The sequence below is a fragment of the Podarcis muralis genome, chromosome 10 (assembly GCF_964188315.1).
Source record: "Podarcis muralis chromosome 10, rPodMur119.hap1.1, whole genome shotgun sequence".
In the NCBI taxonomy this organism is placed as follows: Eukaryota; Metazoa; Chordata; class Lepidosauria; order Squamata; family Lacertidae; genus Podarcis; species Podarcis muralis.
This window is the reverse complement of record NC_135664.1, coordinates 58,847,887-58,866,063: the sequence shown is the minus strand read 5'-3', so window position 1 is coordinate 58,866,063 and position 18,177 is coordinate 58,847,887. Positions and strand designations below refer to the sequence as shown.

Sequence of the window (18,177 nt, the reverse complement as noted above, 5' to 3'; positions counted from 1 at the left end):
TCTTTAAGAGAAGAAAAGGCTGAGGAGTAAACCCTACACAAATCCAGAGTGGAGTCCCTAAGACAGTTGGATGGCACCTTGTACAACTTCTGGCATCTCCTGCAGCCTAGCTGGTGCCAAACGTATTGCTCTGATTGCCTTTGGACCACATCAGCGAGGTCGAGAAGTTGGTCCAGGGCCATCATACACACTGCCCAGGCTTGCACCTCAGGGAGGTCACTTAGCTGCTGCTAACACAGCAATTTGACTTCACTTCCAGTGACATACTCCATTGTCTCTTGAGACTGACGGATGCCAACAGAAACAACAAAAGATAACCAGATAACCAGGAGCTCTGTGTTCAAAGTGGCATTATATTAGCCTCCAGAATTACAGCAGTAAACGGAATTTGTCAAGGGTGTCGAGTGTATATCTGTTAGACTAGAGAAATGTAGCTCATAAGGATTGGAACATATGCCAATATCACAGAGTGCTTGAGAGCTTATTCACACACATCAGTGACACTAAAGTCTTTCTCAGTTGCTGTAGCCTTGTAAGAATTCTGCTGAAGAGTTGGCAAATGATAGAGGATGCTTTAAGGAGATTATCTCCCAGTCATATTCTCTCTCTTTCTCTTTCTCTTTCTCTTTCTCTTTCTCTTTCTCTTTCTCTTTCTCTTTCTCTTTCTCTTTCTCTTTCTCTTTCCCTTTCCCTTTCCCTTTCCTCCTCCCATGCATATACAGACCAAGGCTATGCTTTACAAACACAGGGCTCATCCACACTTAGTTTTTGCCCCACACTTTCTAGGTACAGGTTTGTTCTTTAAAGCTTCATATCTGAGCAGCACCCCCGACCCATTGCTTTCCCCAGGAAAACTTGCCATTTAACTCTGAATCAGAACAAATGGCAATTCAGGTTATCTGTGGATTGCTGTTTGTTCCGATTTAGCAGTAAAGAGTGGGTTTTTACAGGGAAAGTGCTTCCCCCCCCCAAAAAAAAACCCCACACACTCTGACATAGAGCTTTAAAAAGTGGACCTGTGCTTAGAAATGTGGCACAAAAGGAAGTCTGGATGGTTCCTAAAGAGAGAATGGCTTTGTTTTTGGTGCACAAAGGCAGAAGGGTCATGATTTAGGAGGGCAGTGAATAAGCTAAAATGGTCACATTTTCTCCTTTTGCATGACTGTGGAGCAGGTGCATGTACTGTTGAAGCAGCAGAAGCAGGGGACAGTAGTACGCACAAGCCTGCCATGTCTGTCCCCAGCAGAATTTGTTGGGCTCTCAGACTCAGAAAGGAAATGGAGGCAGAACAAATGAGAAAGACCACTCTTTCGTGGCATGAGCCAACTTCCCCAGTTTTTGCGGTATGTGCCAGGAGCAAATGCACAACTGTTAGAGGAAAATGCTAAGTGAATGTGCTAGATTTGCATAATTAGCTAGCAGTTTGCATAATGTGCAAGTTAGGCTTTCCAGATTTGGGGGGCTGGGGTACAGCAACCCTAAGTATATAATCTCATATTAAAGGGTACATGAATGGTGGGTGCCATTTGGCATGGTGGATCATAAGTTGTGCAGGCCTGGCTTAGTTGCATCAGTTGCTTGCTGGGGAAGCGTAGCTGTCGCTGTGACAGTTCTAGTGCTAATTCAGAATTTGTTTTCCATAATACTTGGCTCTGTGAAGTTGCTGCTTGGCTTGTATTTTGAAAAGCATCACTGAAATACTTTGATTACCTTGTTTCTGGGCAAGGCCATTCCATTCATGTGGTCTTACCCTAACCTGTTACAATGAAAGGTGTAATACCTCATGAATAGGCAAAGCAACATAATGTAGTACCCACTAGTATTGCTTAATATGAGCTATTTGGGGGGACTATTTAAGGTTTATTAATGTTCAGCCACCTCACTTGTCCCTCAGGCTTTGGGCAGTTTACAATTTAAAGCTAATAGGTATTTAAATAAAAACTGATAAGCTTTAATGTCTAGCTTCCTTTCCTGTCCTTCAGGCTTGAGGCAATTTATAACTAATAAGCATTCTTATAAAACCAGGCTACTCTTAAAAAAATATCCTTAAACAAAGTGTATTAATGCTCATTAAATTGTAAAGTGTCCCATGACTGAGGCATTGGAAAGGAGACTAGACTTTTAAATAAATAAATGTTACCTTCCTATTTTTGGAAATGGGCCACTTACCGGTAATATGAGCTCCAAGCCAGGAAGTCCCTACTTCAAAACTCACCTCAGCCTCAAACTCTCTAGGTGGCCTTAAGTAAGGCACCATTTTCTCAGCCCTTATTTGTAGTATGTGGCTAACAGTACTGGTTTACCTTACAGGGTTATTGTAAAGACTGCTGAGAAAATATAGCTGAAGCACTTTAATGCACTATATCAGTGCTGTTGGCAATACTCAAGCAACAAGCCAGTGATGAGATCAGGCCCAGTGTTAAGCACCCAGTATACTTGAGCAGCTGCAAGAGTCCACATGCCCTGGAAGAGTCCACCATTCCTCCCCTCCCCTTTCCCACCATCAATTGGGGCCCCCAGGAGCATTGTGCTGGCACTGGCAGTGCCATGCAGGTGTTGGTGAGTGTGATGGCAAATCCTACCTATGAACTAGCCAGAATCCATGGAAAAATCTCTTGTGATGCTTTCAACAAAGCTATAAGTCATTCCCAGATGTTCTTCCAAATGAATGAAGATGCAGAATCTGCCAGAGAAACTGTTTGTTGTGAGTTGCATTCCCAGTTTTGCCCCCAGGGGAATGCTTGAAGGAAGGAAGTTTCTGATCCGTTCTACCTTTGAATTAACAGTCCATATGCTCATGTTAAGCATGAACATCATCATTAGCTCAGTAAACCATTGCGCTAAGGCATTTAATTAGAAATGACAATCCTCACAATATCAAGCATTTCTACAGTCTTCTAAAAATTACATCTAAGTTCATGCCATTATTTGAGCCAGAGCTCACTCTAAGACTTTTTTAGCGCCAGCTCTCAGTTGTGGAACATATGATTGCGTATTAACTCTTGGTTTGTGCCACTCTATAGCCCTTTGGCATTAAGGGTCAAGTTTAAAGAAGTGGAAAGTACAATACAAATGATTTAAGATTTGACATGGCAATTCATTTTTAGGGCCTCTGTTTTGAGTGTTCAGCCTGACACCTCCAATATTTAACTCCCCTAAGCAATCGCAATTCCATGGTCATCATATGGATTATTGAATAACTGAGTAACTGACTGGGTGGATTATTGATCCTGTTTTAGTGAAGTCCTCAGAATGGCTCAAAATATTAATGAATTGCAATTAATACATTAAAAGCAATACACTCAAAACCAAGCAAACTATAAACAGACCACCTGGGGCAAGAGAGAGCAGCTGGTGTTTTCTGTGTCTGCTTCCCTCTCTCTCTCTTGTTTATTTTAAATTTTAATTTATATCCTACCCTTCTTCCCAGAGGAGCCCATGGTGACAAACACTGAGGTGATAAACAGTTCAAATGTCTTAAAATACCTAAAAGCTATTCCAATGCAGATGGAGACCAGGAAAGATTTCTACTTAAAAGGTTTGTCGAAAGAGGAAAGACTTCAGTTGGTGCCAAAAAGACAACAGAAATGGCACTAATCCTTCCCATAGCGCCTTACTACTGATTTACAAAATCTTGCCATTCAAGACTTGTCATTCCCTCCTTGAAACCCATCCAGAGCAGTGATGAGGAAATGTTGGAGGTATTTGAAGACCCATAAGATCAGAAAAATAAGTCAGATCAGTTGCAATGTGGAGTCTTGAGTCTTCCAGACAGGTTGAAAATCAGTGCCCATTTGAAGTCTTCTTGTTTCACTCTGGGCTCCTCCAAGTTACTTGTTTATTGAGTTTTCATCTTGATTTGCTTGTACAAAGCTTGCATGGAAGTTAGATTATAACCTGACTTTATTGACCTTTCATTCTTATTTGTTCTTGAGAACACTGTGTGACAATGAGCCTTCATCCTGCATTCATCATCATTTCTTTACGCAGTGTTTATACATCTTCCTATTAATTATTTGTTCACTCTACATTTCAGTGCATTCTTTTTTTAAAGTGGATTTCTTGCACTAGGGCAACAGAACTTAATCACTTTAATACACTTTAATACAACAAGCCTAAAGTTCCCGGTATGTGTTTAAATCCCAGTCCACAATAGTGTCAGTCTGGAGGCATCCCCTGCTTCCACTGTTACCTAAACTCTTTCCAAGAAGTAGCCTGCTGAAGTGTACTCCCCATGGCATATAAAAGGCTGGTTACAACTGTTTGTCATCTGAAACTCTTTTTCAAGATATAGGGATTCCGATTCCAGAGATTCCCAGGCTTTTTCAAAATGGTGGCCATCACAGCTCCTGAAGAGTAATGGTGACGAAGCATTTATCAGGGCAAAAAGGACTAATCCAGTGTGCTATGATGGATGGTGGGTGAGTCAGATTGGGAATAACAGATTCTGTTGTGACTGAAACCCAGAGTAACAGGACAGCACTAATTCTAAGCGCTAGCATAGAGCACATGTATATATTGTTTAGTAGAACAGAGGCAGCTGAGTTGGACAAGTTACTGCTTGCCTTCCTGTTCAGTGCAGAGAAATACAATTCTCTCCATCCCTAATATGGAGAAAAAAATAATACCCAATGTGAATCAGGGTGAGGGATTCCATATGAGATTGGAGAAACCGTTTTCAGTTCTAGCCAGGAACAGTTGCATGTGGGTGGCAGCTTATCACCAGCCTTGCCAATTTTAATCCAAATCCCAATTTTTGTCTCTCTCAGCTGCAGAGGAAAAGGTCTTCTCCATAGGCACTTTAATTTTCTGCAGAGGTTAATCGTGTAGTCAGTAGTGGCTCAGGGATTTAATCCCCCCTTGTTTAGCCCCTTGACAGAAGGTTTGTGTCCATTCTGAGGTCAGCAGAAGTGATGGAGAGATCAGCTTTCTTTGCACAGCACACTCTCTATATTTGCCCGTGAATTTATTTGGGAGACTTTGAGCACATACAATTCCTTCCCACATTTCTTCCTTTGGGGGATGAGGTGGCGTTGCATGTTGCAGTTAGGAGAAAGGGCTGTCGCTTGGGAACCCTAGCTCGGGTTATATCATTTCCCCACATAATTGTACTAAATTCTCAGCTCTGCAAATGCTAAGAGGCTTTTCTTTAGTTTAGTGCTTTGTGTAACAAAAACGGGGTGGGGGGGGAATAGGAAGAATGTGGTGAAATGACATTTAATTGTGGCTTTCAGATTATGACACCTATGAGAAGAAATAAGCCTCAGGAACTCTGAAAGTAACGGACTACCATTTACTGGTGCTTTCTTCTGTTTTAGATAAAATTATTTGAGCAATGTAAAGCAAGTGAGATGAAACATTTTTTGGACCAACAAGTGTTTAAAATACGATGTTCTGTTTTTTGGCTGGATGTCTGAGGTGGAGTAGGGGAAGACAGGGAGATTTCTGTGTCATGACTTCAGCCCATCTTATTCCATGACTTTGCAGAATTTTTTTCAGCTCCCAACATTGAGTGGGAATGTTAGAACTGACAAGTGCTGAAAAGTTGCAATGGATGAAAATTTCAGTCTCACTTGTATTGCTACAATTCAACATTTATTTATCACAGTCTTTTGCTCTTGACTGCATAGAATATAAAAAGTAATATGACCCCAGCTTATAGGACTTAAACTAGCTGCAATTCAAGAGTTTTCTTTAAGTAACTGTGTAAGTAACATAGCCAGTGTGTGGGAGTACAGAAATTGTAGGATTGGAAGGTACACCAAGGGTCATCTAGTCCAACCCCCTGGGGATTGGAATTTTGGGTTCCTTTGACAAGGCATGCTACACCTGCCCCACTGAGACTGCATCCAGATGGTGGTGGTAGGTCTGCCATGGGGCGCACTGCAGGAAATTGGTTTTCAAATGTACATCAGGAGTACACTTATTGTTCATGAAGACAAGGACAGATTTAAAGAAGGAGCAGTGTGAGAAAAGGGAGAGGCGGTTCAAGCAGTGCCTAAATCTGGGCTTCAACTTTGATATAAGATTTTAGATTAAAATGCTTTATCCCTTCATTTTTGTTGCCTGGTGTTCCGTCTACTAGACCACACCTTTGCCCTGTGGCACATTTGTTGTTTAGAAAACTCCTGCTGCGACTTCTGGCACTGTGTCTGAGCTTGGAGGCAAATAAGCAGATTTCCATGACAACACCTGCCTGTTCTTATTAAATCATACAGGGGGTCAAGCAATTCCAGAGTCAGAAATGCTTCATATAACCTGTTCCCATTATGCATGTGGCATTTCATGCTAGCACATCTCCAGTGTGCGGTGCAATACATAAAGAACACTGACTGCTGTGCCAGAACAGAAAGGCATAGATGGCAGAATGAGATGGCATAGATAGGAGTAGAAATGGCATGTGGCTATGTGTGGACCCTTTCTGTGGTAGATATGAAAGTGTGGTTTTTAAATCAGAGAACAAATGAATATTTATTATGTACCATAAGTCATCACAGCAAGAAAGGGAATATGAATCAGAAAGTGGTGGTGACCCAATATAAGCCTTGGGGAAAACAAGACTTCCAACCCCCATTGCCAACAAATATTCTTACTGCATTGCTTCTGAATTCTGATTTGAAACTCGGGCAGCCATTCTGAAATATGACATAGTACTTATGAGGAATCCACTTACCCTTAAACAAAAGAGCATTAAGTATATCCATATTCTTTCAAATTTCTCACGTCTGTTTACATGGATTCTTGAAATATTTTGACCACTTTCTTGCACCAAACAAACTATTATTGTGACATTTTAGTTTGTTCACACCAATCCATTTTCATTCTCCCAAACAAAGCACTTATCTGCCTTTAGACTACAGAACACATGCTGTGCAATCACAAGAAAACTGTTGATGTGTACAGCCTATTGTTTATGCTAGTTTAAAACAGCACAAAGCATGATGCAATAGGCCACAAAAACCTTTAGAGTTTTTCCATAGTGCTGTATTATCTCTAGCCCCTACCCCGAAACAGTCACGTGATAAGCCATTATTTATTACCTGCAACCTCATATATTGTACCTTGGGAACTCCAAGAAAGCAAACAATCATAGCAGTTCTTAAACTGGTGGTTAAAATAATGCAGTTCTGAAAAATTCAGTCTGACATCTTGATCCAATTGTATCCAAACATAGAAGAAAACCTTCTTCTTGGTCTCAGGAACTACCATGCAAAATTTGGTTGTGATATATTGACAGGTGTCCAGATACAAACAAACAACTTTCCAAAATGTGTATTAGATTTATTTATTTATTTTACAACTTCACGAACTGCTTCACAGCCTGAAGTCATCAAAGTGGCATACAACAAGATAAAAATGAAATGCAACACATACAAAACCTGCTAGTTCTAAAAAAAAAAAACCATTTCCACAAACTCTAAAGCAATGCAACAATTCCTACAAAATCTATAAACAATACAACAATTTCTTCGGATCTAAACTTAATATTTGATAAGTGATTGGGTCACATAAAGCTTTTTTAAACAAAATTGTCCTCAGTATGTGCATAAACATCATTATGCCAAAGTGCTAGTCACTAATCCTACATCATGCATAGTCGGAAGACTTGCTGCCAGGAAGATTTTGGGGGAGGGAAGGAAGGGAATCCCAGTCAACACAGAATCATAGCACTGGAGAAAGATAGCAGCCTCCCATGAAAATAAATATAATAAATTTTTTAAAACCAAATGGCCACAAAATGGTAGTGCTATGAGGAAGGAGCTGGTATTCACCTTTTTGAAAAAGAGATAAAAGCTCACACATTTGAGTGAGGCCATGTGGGAGCAATTAAATTCTTGATAATTAAACACTCTAAAATGGTGCAGATATTGGTGCGGTGGATGGGAAACAGTTGTGTTCCACAAAGCATTCATAAATCTGGCGAGTGTGCTAGCAGGGGTGTGTGTTAAACATAACATTTTCCAATGACAGTGTTGCAATTTAAATATCCCTGTAAACAGAAATGCATCATTAAAAGGATACATGGCTTCTGCATATTTGAAGGGCAGCTGTACAATTTTTTTCCTACCAAAAATTACCGGAGAAAAAAGCCCAAATGATTCTTTGTTAAATATGTCACTTTCCTGGGAGCAGAACTTCACAATGAGAATCTTGACACTTTGAAAGCTTTCTAGTTTATCAGTCCTTAATTCCAGTATGCTTCACCCTAGTCCCATTGGCCTCACTTTTCCTGTCTCCCATCTGATCAGAGTTACCAGCATATGAAAAGCTGTGAGCCATTTTGCCAGCCAAGGAGAAAGGCAGTTTGGGAAGAGTGAGCAAATAGTGAAGGGCCACACTTCAGACTTGGTCTGTTAGAAGCTGGATAGCTTCCTCTGTGTTTTGTGGAGGCTTCTGCGCATAAAATCATCACCACAGACATCAAGATATGGAATAGCAAAAGATGTCAACAATAATATGGCAGCCACTTTTCATTCCTAAGGGTTTTTTTAAATCTGCATTTACAGCTGCTAGCAAAATTCCCAGAGGAAGGCTCACCCTCCTCCTTAAATTGCACTATATTTATACTGAACTCTGAAAAGGACTTTTGCTTATTCCTCTTTCTGCCTCAATTAGCTTCATGAATTTGCTTCACTTGATTAACTGCTGTGGTATAAGCACACTGCATGCCACAACTCGGAAGAAGCCTTAAGCATCTCCAGCAGGTTCCACAGGGGACATTCTAGCCCCCCAGAGTGTTCCTTGAGATGCCCGTGCAGAACCCATGTGATACACACTAAAGCCAACTGCTTCAGAAGGACAATTAAGAGACCATCAGGGAAGTGGGAAGTGCTTTGAAATGCTGCCATATGGCTCATCAGAATGGATCCTCTTTCCTCACAGCCCATGCCTTCAGGGGAAGTGCCATGACTCAGTGGTGCATGATTTGCATGGAAAATACCCCTGGGTTCAACTCCCAGCATCTCTACATATTGCTGCGGGAGCTCCCTGCCTGAAATGCTGGAGAACTACTGCCAGTCAGTGCAGACAGCACTTTGCTAGATGGGTCAATGGTTAGACTCAATGTAAGGCAGTATCCTATATTCCTAATGCTTTGTGAACTGACCAAGGTATCCAGGTCTCATATTTTGAGACTCCACAAGATTGAAGTATATAAAGTGCTTGTGGATGCTCCCACTTTGCCAGTCCTGAAGGATTTGTCTACTTTTAAGAGACTTAGTCTGCAGTCCTGTACACACTTACTTGGGAACTCAACTACTTCTGAGTAAACATGTGTAGGATTTTGCTGTAAATGGCTGCAGGTGGAGTTATTTCTTCACCACTAAGTTTCTGGTGGGTGCTACTGAGGGCAATTTAGGACTCTGGCTCCAGTGGAGAGACTGTAGCAGGACAAATTGTACCCAGGAAAAGAATTTGCACCCTGGTACCAAAATAAGCAGAAGAGGGCCTCATTTATGTTAGCCTTCGGGAAACAGAGGGGCTGCTTGGTGCTGATGTGGTTATTACATCTTCACACATGCGATAACTGACTTCCTCTCTTCCCTCAGTACTGTCATCATATACCATATGCTTTCATCTAGACATCACCCACCATTCCATGTTTGAGTTTTGACATGTTCACACCTCCTACCACAGTATCTGAGTGCTGCAGAAGGCTTAGAAAATAACTTAATGGAGGTTTGAAATATTGAAAGGGAGACATCTTATTATTAAGGAATCATAAATCCCAATTCAGTGCACTAGTAGGCAGGCAGTTTTCAGAGTGAAAGCGAGTGTATGCTACTAGGAGACGACAAAATTGTTTGGGCTTTCCTCCATGCAGATCCTTTATCTGGATTTATTTTAACTGCCTTGGGTAGAATGGTGACTGCTTATAGTGTCTGCAATAATGTCAATCTGGGATACAATTCCCTCACTTGAAATAATCCACTAGCAAACATTGTTCATTCTCGGCAGTTGCAGAACAATCCACTCTTACAAAATGGACCCTAGCAGCAAAGCTCCAGAGCAAAGTGGTCTCTGCTTCTGGAATGACCTCAGCTGACAAAAGAGGAGGAGCCCCTAGTTTTCTGACCTTTGTGACAAATCTGTCCATGTGTTCTAAAGTGTGCAAAGTATCCCCCTTTCTATTGTATAACAGCACCTTGGACAGCATCTGTTCCTGCTTCTCCAGCTTTGAACCAACTCCTAAGTTTTTTTCCCTGAAATTCACAAGTTGCAGAGAATTATTTGAGGGTAAGATATACTGACCCTGTTTGCGACTAGATTTATGACTAAAACGGGACAGAACCCATTACCAGAACTCTCTCAAAGTATGGGGAAAGTTCAGGTCCAGATTTTTGAAAGGTGGCATTGTAAACAATGGAGGGGCTTGTCCCTTGTGGCAAACAGGGTAGTGCCCCACCAACCTTAGTCTGCCCTCAACCACTTGCCTTTTTACTTAAAACCAATCCAGTGGGTAGCATTTCCTATTGGCTGCCTCCTCCTTAATCTCAGTGTTGCCCTCATAAACTCAGCAGAGAGAAAGATGGAGACAAGACTAGAATTAATTGGCTCTGGCTCCAACCACTATTGACTTTCCAGCCTTTCACTGGTGGTGAAGAGGGTAATACATAAACTTGGAAACCCCCATTTCAATCTGAAATATGAGCCCATTAAAAGAGGCCACTATCTCTTAACCTTATCTTCCACCTCACATAACATGGCTATCATAATACTGGCCTACCTAACAGGGTTGTTCTGATAGATAGATAGATAGATAGATAGATAGATAGATAGATAGATAGATAGATAGATAGAATGAGACTCTCAGTGGGTGAGGGTCTAAAACATTATTATTATTATTATTATTATTATTATTATTATTATTATTATGGCAAACTGCAATACCATAGAACAACATTTCCATACCCTGCATGGTAAGTAAATCTAGAAATCAGCTGAGGTTCAAACAATTCCTACTTTAATTTTAAAATAAATAAAGACAGGCAATGAAATGGATGCATTGTGGCAGGCTGCTGTGAATAAGAGATGCATGTGTGCACTCTGTCTCATTCAGCACACACATTTCTCTGATCTTGTTTGCGCGCGCACACACACACACACACAGAGAGAGAGAGAGAGAGAGAGAGAGAGAGAGAGGCAGACACACACAGAGGAAATGATTAAAAGCCCTCCCCTCCCCCCTTTTCTCCCTGCTTTTCTTCTCAGTGCCGCCTGCTTTCTTCTGCGTAAATCCTTCCTATGTATCAAAAACTACAAAAAGGTAGTCTGTGCCCTTTTTCTCCCCCTGCTTCCACCAGCATGACACCTTCACAAAGGTTCACTGATCTCCGGGACCAGCCTCCAGGGCAGCAGTGGGAGGGGGGAAGGGATGAGACAACTATTTTTGGCTCCTCTTGCAGCACGGCATCTCTGGGTTCATGTTTTGTAGCATGATTCTCATGCGGTGCATCAGTGGACACAGGGGCACAAAAAAACAAATCCAAGAGAAAGTGCCTTATCACATTAAAATCTTCTTTGCTGGCATCAGAACTTTCTATGGACAAGCTCTTAGTCCACAAACATACTCGTTTTTTCTTCCTTCGTATTCCTTGTCCGTATCTTCGTTTTGCCCAGCTTTCTTTCTTTTAAAGAACCAACTCAGTCTAGAAATTGTGCCTATAAAACTGTCACTAGTTAAAGTGGTACTTCTCTCCTCCCTCCACCCCTCTATTTCTGGGCAAGTTTCCATATGAAATTGTTCTTGATGGGGATGCAAGAAGATCCAGTATTCAGGGGGATGGGGTAGGCATAAGCAACGGCGATCCAAACTACTGACCCTCACGGTGCCTATTCTCTGAGGCTATAACTATCTTTGCCACTGAGGAAGCGTTATGCCTTATCACTGGCTGGCAGGCACTATTTCTTCCAGCCCTCTGCATCTGACTTTGATTACCCACAACTATCCGCACTGGACTCATCATCACCTGCCACTCTGTCAGTCAAACGACTAGCCCGTGGCTTTGGTCATTTGTGTTCTCCCTCAGAATTGCCTTTTCATGCACACAGAAAGTGAGGGAGATTGATCCGTCAGCCTCGTAAATCCCTCCCTAAATCAGTGAATACCCTCTGGACAGAATGGCAAAGGGCAGACAAGTGGAAGCAATTTTCCCAGCGGTCAGATGGTACCACAGAGACAAGATCCGCTACTTACAGTTCTCTGCTGGCTGGGATGGAGTCTCTTTAGAGTTGCCAAACCCTGTTGTGGGTATCCCAACGTTTCTGTGCAAGCGATGTGCAGGCAGGCAGGCAAGCGCTCGTAAAGCGCCGCTCGGCATCATCCCCCTTCTCCCTGCATGATGCCAAGACTCTGGAACCATCGGAAGTGCAGCAGTGGAGTAAAGGGGAGATAGCTGTGTGCAATAGGGACGGCAGTCAGCTGAATAATCGAGAAAGCGCCAAGTGGGGAGGAGAGGGACGAGAGAATGAGAGAGGAAGAGACGGAGCAGGGTGGAGTGGCAGCTGGGGGTACATCTGTGATGACAGCAGCAGTGCACACACACACACGAGAGAGAGAGAGAGAGAGAGAGAGAGAGAGAGAGAGAGAGAGGAGCATGCATGCACATTCAGACACACAGGCTCACCCAGTGAGAAGGAGCCGACCCAGACAAGCAAGCAGAACCTACTCTCAAAACATCTACAGTCTTAGAGTCTGTCAGGAGCTTGAAAGCTCAGAATTACCCTCATCTTCTCCTTGGGAAACAGCAGGTGCTTTTGTATTGCTTGAACTCCCTTCACCCCTTTTTGAGAAGCAGGAGCAGATAATCAGGAGGGATTTAAGCATCCTCCTTCCTTTCTTCCCCTTGTTATGAAGCAGCAGGAGGTATGGGGAGGAAAGGAGACTAATTGTGCACAATAAAAAACACAGTGAAAAGTGAAGGAGTTGGCTGCCTGCCTGCTAGTTTTTCAATAGGGTTTGGAATAGGCACAAAGTAGGGGGTTAGGGGGCCAGAGTGGAAGGCAGCACCCAGGCTCTTTGGCAACCTGGAAAGCAGAAAGGAGAAAATACAGTTTATGTCTCCAAGATGGACTGAAACCTGACTCTGGATAAAGAGCTAGAAGCTACAACAGCTTGGCAGAAAGAGTAGCCTATGGTGGAAGGGTCATAGCTCAGTGGTAGAGCATCTGTTTGGATGCAAAAGGCTCTGGGTTCAATCCCCAGCATCCCTAGATAGGGATGAGACTGAGAGCTGAGCGACACAATATGAAGAAATATGATTCCTGTACAAACACCCTGCTATAATTCCTCCATACCTAGTCAGTCACCTCAGTCTGCATAATGTGTAGATTGGGTATCAGTCCAGGAGAACCTGCTCAGCTACCTCTATGAAAACTTTCATATTATGTCCTTTTTTGTTTCCTGCAAATTTCATTTCTGTCAAACATCTTTCTTCTGCCCTTGATTTTCCTCCCCAAAGCTTAGTCCAGCAAGAATTACCCTTCATCCTATCTGCTCTAACTGCATTCCCTCCAATGCCACCTCTCCTTTTTTTTAGATTGTACTTGCTTTACTTCCATTTTTAATTATTTTTAGACTGTTCTGAAGTTACTTTTTAAGTATAATGGCTCTCAGACTTTCAGCAACAATAGGACAAGCACTTGATGGGCAGACATTTTTCACTTACTAAAAGGATAAAATAGATCAAAAGAGGTCTCTTTCTGGTTACTCTCAGGTCCTCCTTTATGAAATGATGCCCCCTTTTTTAAGGCAAACCAACTGCCATGTCAGAATAATGGAGACAGGAGTGTATTGAACCAGGTAGAAAGGAATAAAGTTGCAGCATGGACAAAGTGAAAACTATTTTCAAAGAGTTGTCTCGGGTCTGCCACACTTAGTAAAATTAGAAAAACATTCTGCAGCAAGACTTCATTAAGTTCAGTTTTTATCCTGCTGCATCCCAAGGTTCACGATGGGTAACAATACAATACAGAACACCCAATGAAATTTAAATTACCACTGCCATAAGAACATAAGAAAAGCTGTGCTGGATCAGACCAAAGGCCTATCTCTTCCAGCACTCTGTTCCACAGTGCGCAACCAGATATCTGTGGTTCCACAGGCAGGACAATAGCACAACAGCACTCATGATCCCCAGCAACTAGAACACTGCTTCAGAGGTCTAATACCTTTAATACTGGAGGTCATGCATAGTCATCATGTCTAGTAGTAATTGATAGCCTTAGTCTTCAGGAATTTGTCTAATCCCTTTTCAAAGCCATTCATACTGGAGGCCATTTTTATATCTTGTGGCATTCTGAAGTTTAACTATGTGCAGTGTGAATAGGCTTAGCACTGGCTATTAAAAGCCAGGCTAAGTAACTAATTTTTGCAGTCCTTCGAGAAGGCATAATGGGTTCAGATTTTGAGGGATTTGTATGTGTTATCATTGTCAGTTAACTGGGACCAGTTTTCTTAGCCATTATGGTGCAAAGGAGCCATCTTTCTGTCTCTGTCTCTGTCTCAGAGATGGAACTGCACAACAGAACTTCCTTCCTTCCTTCCTTCCTTCCTTCCTTCCTTCCTTCCTTCCTTCCTTCCTTCCTGTAGTCTGAAACCAGTGAGACAATGGACAAGATCCTGATGGCATGAAAAAATGGGTTGCAGTAATAGGGTCCAAGATTACAAAACCATTCTATGTGAAGGTGGTTCCAAGAACTGGCTCCCATTAGCCTACTATGTTCCAAAACGTCCCAACTGAAACCTACTCAGATTAGGGGACATGTAATGAAATCTCCCTTTCCAAAATTATTGGTTTACTCTGCCACCAAAGAAAGATCTAGGAGTGGTGACCCTCCTTCTTGGTCATAAGGATTGATGCTAGGCTAACAAGCTTTTATATTTACATAGATAAATGAATATACCCCCAAGGCCATCTGAAATGCACATCCTTTGGTGCTTGACAGATTCTGGGCAGTGATGGAGACAGTTGGCATCTCCCCTGAACAGGCGTTCTACAGTTGTCATGCCACAATGGAAAAGGCCATATCCTACCTGCCCACGTTTCTCATATGTTAATCTTGCTATTCAATAAGTACATATGGGCAGATGTTTTACTGAAGCATTTATTGAAATAAATTCGGAAAATGTGAGTCAGAGAACTTAAATGTCAATTTCTCAGACTCACACCTTTTGAAAACATTTTCCTTACAACCCTTGGCAAATGTTGCCCCGTGTCGTCATTTAAGTTACATAGGGCTGTCAAGTTCCAAACTGCTTTTGGGGATTGATCTGGCCCACAAGCTGCTAGCAGGATATCCCTGGTCTGAGGCCTTCTATATCTGGCTTCTCTCACAGACATTTCTACCTGGGTAGAGAGACCCTTTTAAATTACGTAATGTGTCCCTTTTAAATTACGTAAAATTGTGATTAGGAAAGAAGATGTGTCCCTTCCATTTCTGCATGTTTTTGAAGGACAAGCTGCAAGTGATAGAGAACTAATACAGTATAATATAGGTTAGGATCCATGTAGCTAGTTTGGTGTACTGAAAGGGGCTTTTCGCTGTGTTCTTGAACACCTTCCTTTCTTCCTGCCTTCCTTTCCACATGGTAAGTTGCTTTTTAATCCAAGGGAAGCTTACTGTTATAGGCCATTGAATACCAATTGCTGGGAATCACAGGTGGGGAGAATGCTGTTGCACTCAGCGTTGGCTTGCAGGTTTCTCACTGGCATTTGGTTTGTCACTGTGATTCAGCATGGTTTTTCCTATGCTCTTACACATGCACCCTATGCATAAATGCATGCAGCCCGAACAGTGACAAGTGCCATATCTGGTATCGGTAGCTTGAGTACAAATTGCTGTACAAGAATGTACTACATGGCTAGCCCTGAACTTTGGCTTGCTTCCTACTCCCACTCCACTTGCACACAAACTTCCCTGCCCCCCCCCACACCATTTATCTACCTTCTCCATTTGCTGATATGAAGCATATTAACTACTTAGTAATCTTCACTTTTGACATAACTGTATTGTATTGACCCTTCTAATTACTAAATGCAGTGGGATTTACTTCTGTATTCTGTAGGACGGATGGAAAACAGATTCTTCTTTGCCATGTTTTTCATTCCCTTTGCACAATCTGCCAGGATTTAGATTTCTTCTGGTGAAAACATGAAATGCTTAGTACTTTCATGTTCTTCCAAGGTTTGTTGTTCTGGCATTATCCACTCAAGAGTTGTAAGAAAGCTGCAGGCCAGTGATATGATCTAGTTGTGATAAAGGAAATGGTTCTCACTTGAAATGGTTTCAAGGGATAACAGGGAATTTACCCTGTGTACAAAGGCAGAATGTCTTTTAAACCAAATCTGCAAACAGCCTCATTTACAGCCTATGATGTTTTCCCATCAAATAGCACCAGAGGGGTATTAGTTGCAGGTCCTTACCAAATAATATGGGTTTTTCAGGAACTAATAAAACTGGAGGAGGGTGGTGGTGATGATTGCAGTATCCCAGCCCCCAAAATGATTAGAACCAGGTCCTGGAGAAATGTAATTATTCCTTTTACAAGCAACTCCACAGCAATAAGCACTGCTATTTTGAATATTGTTGCTGTGTTGCATGTACCTATTGTTTCTATGATTTCGCTGGTGAATAATATAGTCCTTCCTGTACCAAAATACCTGTGCCATCTTGAAGCCTATTTTTAAAGTTAATGTTTTGTTTTAATTTTACTTTTTTTTAGACTTGATAGTTTCTTTACTGTACTATTGAAAGAGTTACGTGAGCCCACTCCATTAAAGATAAATAAATCCTACCCCTCCAGCATAGTAACTGCTGATAATTTTAGACTGGGTTGTCTTTTTTTCTTACCTTTTTCGCCTTTGCAATCCACCTCACCAATGCTGGGTCAAAAAAGAGAAATGGCACAGGAGTGACATAGGCTGCAGTCCTGGGAATAAGGCCCACTGGGGGTATGATAGATCCCTGAGGATGGATCTATAGTAGTAGAATTGTTGTTGGCATCCGTCTGTTTCAGAAGACAATGTAGGAGTGCACTTTTGGGGATGAAGTCAAACTGTTGGAAGCTTACATCGCCTGCTGTGGCTGTAGAGATCCATATGGGAGAGACGTGTTTTGTTGCAGCTGGGGCAGATGAAGACATCGGATTCTGCTGCTGCAGAAGCCCCATGGTATTTCTTCTGTCTGTGCTCCTCTCAGTGGTCATTCCTCCTCTGGTCACTGCTGTGGATGCCTTTCCAGTTTAAATGGTCAAGATACCTCAACCTACTTCCCCCTTCCGTATTCTAAATCTCCCTTTTATTTTATTCTTTTATTTTAATGTCATTTTATTTGTATTATTACAAGAACTGCCACAAAAAACTTCATTTAAAAAAATAAGGAACAGGTACAATCTTGATCCATGATAACATGGAGATTCACTACTAGTCAGAGTAGACAGTTCTGAGTTAAGTGGACAATTTGATGAATTAGGTACAAAGGAGTTCTCTATCTTCCTGTGTTTTGAGGAAACACAGGATGTATAGATGTGCACTGTAAAAGTGGCTGTAAAAGTTTATAGATTTGCACTGTAAAAGTGACAGGAGAGTATGTCTCATGGTTATTCTCACCTCCAGCCAGGCTCCTCAATTCTTTCCCATGGGGCCAGGCTTCTGGTGTTTCTTTGCTGGCTCCTGCTTAGCACTCAGGCTGAAACCTGCCTTTTATTATTCTGTAAAGATCCTCACTGCTGCCTCTTCAGGGTAACTCAATGAATATTTAGCCAATAATGCCAGAGAAAAATTCAGTCTCATCTTTTCTACTTCCATTACATCTTTACAACTTGGACCCAGATGAATCTTGTGTCTTGTCTGGTTGTGCATGTTCCGGAATTCAGGGAGAAGGCAGCTGTAGGAAATAATTCCCTTCCTTATTCCACAACAGTCAGATTCGTTTTATTATAAGAATGCTCTAAGATGTACCAGCAGTAGAAACATGACATGAAGGACACTGACACCATGGCTCCAAGAGCAAAAATGATGTACTCTGCCCCTGATGCTGGCTGCCAGGTTCAATGTACGCATAGCACAGAACTCTTTCCTCTATGGTTTTCACGCTTTCAAAGCTGCATTCCAGCATCAGATTCCAAGAGTAAAGAGGCTAGTGTGGCATGAAGGCCAGGGGACTTATCTGTGAACC

The 18,177-nt window shown here is 42.0% G+C and overlaps 2 protein-coding genes across 4 annotated transcripts in view; one reads left to right on the top strand and one right to left on the bottom strand.

Annotated features, from left to right (window-relative positions):
- The window catches only part of LRTM2 (leucine rich repeat transmembrane protein 2), a 28,429-nt gene extending 15,777 nt beyond the window's left edge, over positions 1 to 12,652 (bottom strand). Inside the window, exon 1 of the mRNA XM_028745559.2 lies at positions 12,197 to 12,652. The gene's annotated coding sequence lies outside the window, so the exon portion shown is untranslated. The remainder of the gene's footprint in view (positions 1 to 12,196) is intronic.
- CACNA2D4 (calcium voltage-gated channel auxiliary subunit alpha2delta 4) overlaps positions 1 to 18,177 on the top strand; it is a 164,363-nt gene that overhangs the window by 110,786 nt on the left and 35,400 nt on the right. The window lies entirely within an intron of this gene.